Source organism: Neopsephotus bourkii, unplaced genomic scaffold, assembly GCF_033783945.1.
Source record: "Neopsephotus bourkii isolate Nb327-2 ecotype Australia unplaced genomic scaffold, CSIRO-AGI_Nbou_v1 NB_272, whole genome shotgun sequence".
NCBI lineage: Eukaryota > Metazoa > Chordata > Aves > Psittaciformes > Psittacidae > Neopsephotus > Neopsephotus bourkii.
The window spans coordinates 41,119-43,182 of record NW_026900781.1 but is presented as its reverse complement, the minus strand read 5'-3'; the positions used below and the strand labels follow the sequence as shown (position 1 = coordinate 43,182).

Genomic DNA, 2,064 nt, shown 5'->3' with positions numbered 1-2,064 from the left:
CAGAGGAGAAGCTCCGCGGCTTCCGTCCCACGTCACAGCTTTGCTGCAGTGACCGAGCCGGGACGAGGGGGAGCAGCCGGCCCCCCCGTCCGTTGCTGAGTGAGGCCTCCCCGGCTGGAACGGGGCCACACGTCGGGGCGGGAACAGGCAGAGCCAGGCCCGTTCCCCTGGGCACCGCATCCCCCTCGGGCTCTCGGCGGCGATTCGGTCCCCCCGAGCCGCCGGAGGTCCGCGTTGCTATGACAACAAGTAAACGCGGGCTCGTCATCCCCGCCCTGTCATGGCGCTCTTACTGTCTTCCAATCAGCGTCCTGCTGCTTCTTTCGCTGGCCAATGGGAATGAATGTGTCTGCCCGACCTTCCTCGTGGAGGACTCTCCCCACGTGCCCGCGATGATTGGTTGTCGTGACGCCGGTTCTCCAATGGGAGGGCGGAGGCTAGGAGTGACAGGCCAATGGCGAGGAAAAGTGGGCTGCACCTCCCAGCCCGGGGGTGGCTGCGCGTGGAGGCCGTCGCCGCGCCCGATTGGCTGCAGTGCGGGCGAGGGGCGTGGCGTGGTGCCGCGGAGGGGCTTGCGGCGGTGCCGCTGGTGGTTCGGCGCCGTGAGGGGAGGCGTCCTCGGCACCAGTGGCGTGTGGCAGCGAGGCGGGAATGGCCGCCTTGGGGTCCCGATCCCCTGCGAGGCTTGTGTGCCTGCTGCGGGGGCCGGGTGGCCTGCGGGGCCCGGGTTTCGCAGCTTGCGGGAAGGCACAGACACTGCCGAGGCACGCAGGGGAAGGCAGCAGCGTCTGCTAGAGAAGCGAGGGGGCCGTGTTTTCCTCTAGTGTCAGTTTAACAGAGCTCAGATATCGGCCCTCGGGGAGTAATGATCTCCTCCTGACTCGCTGGGCGCTGGTGCACAGGAATGGGTGGTGAGTAGGGTACACAGCAGGGCCCAGTGCCCTGGCCCAGGGCTGCGTGATTTCCTTCTACAACTGATACCAGAACGTGTCGTGGAGCATCCCATCCGTGTTTCCAGAAACACTCCTCGGTGTGCTCTGCCAGAGCCCTCCTGTCTTCCTGGTTCTTTTGCAGATGCATGCTCTGATGATTTCTATTCTCTCCCTTTTCTAGCAGTGCCTCTGTGCGGTTTTCTCCTCTTTTCAACGTGCCTCTCCAAGGATCTCCTCTCTGACCAACATCCCAAGATTGCCTCCTGCAGCCCATGCAATGGGAAAATCCTTTTTCAGACCCCACCTATAAATCCAAGCCTTCATTTTTTTGATGTTACTGGGCTATTGCCCTTTTGTTGTTACATTCTGAATAACCACGATGAGCTTTGTTGTGGCACATGGGAGTATTCCTCATGGATATGCAGATTAAGGAAGCATATCCATATGTATCCTCATAGCAGAAGTTGCTTTAAATGTAAATCTGCATCATAATAGTGTGTTATGCTGATTTTAAAGTTTTTTGCCTTTCAGATTCTACACATGGCTTTGAAGGAGGGAGGCGGTGTGTGAAAGAAGACCTGGCTCCTGCTCTCCATGTGCCGCAGGCATTGGCCCCATGTCTCCAGCAATGAAGTTCAGCGCCATGTTTCACATCTCAGTGACCTCAACTCTTCGTGTCTTTTAAACCCACATGTTTTCTTGAGAAGTTTTATCCTGTTTAATACAGAAGTTCATTAGAAACTCTTTAAACTCTCTTCCTGGCTTGTTATTTAGGGATTTGTTCCTGTTTACCATTTTACAGTGGTTTATTGCTCGGTGCTGAACTGTCAGAATGCCACCACGTACAAGAACAGCACTGTTATTGCCTATGGTTTTCCTCTACAAAATAAGCCTCTCCTGAAGCAGTGGATTCACAACATGGGCTGGGACATGGGAACGCCATCCAAGCACTAGTGATTATGTCTGAAGCACTTTGAGAACAGCTCTTTTGAAACTGAGCCCTTAAAAATGAGAAAAAAACTGATGGCTGCTGAAAGAAGCCATTCCCAAAAAATTCCTTTTGGGGGAAGATGGGAATTGTCTTGTCAGCACGCTGCAGAGTTTCTGTGGTGGGATAAGTAATATATCTTGG

At 55.0% G+C, this 2,064-nt stretch overlaps 1 long non-coding RNA gene across 1 annotated transcript; it reads left to right on the top strand.

The window, feature by feature from the left end:
• The first annotated feature begins 759 nt into the window (after positions 1 to 759).
• On the top strand, positions 760 to 1,687 carry LOC133208442 (uncharacterized). Its single transcript, XR_009724373.1, has 2 exons — positions 760 to 911; positions 1,464 to 1,687. It is a non-coding gene; the product is annotated as an uncharacterized LOC133208442 (long non-coding RNA).
• The last annotated feature ends 377 nt before the right edge of the window (positions 1,688 to 2,064 follow it).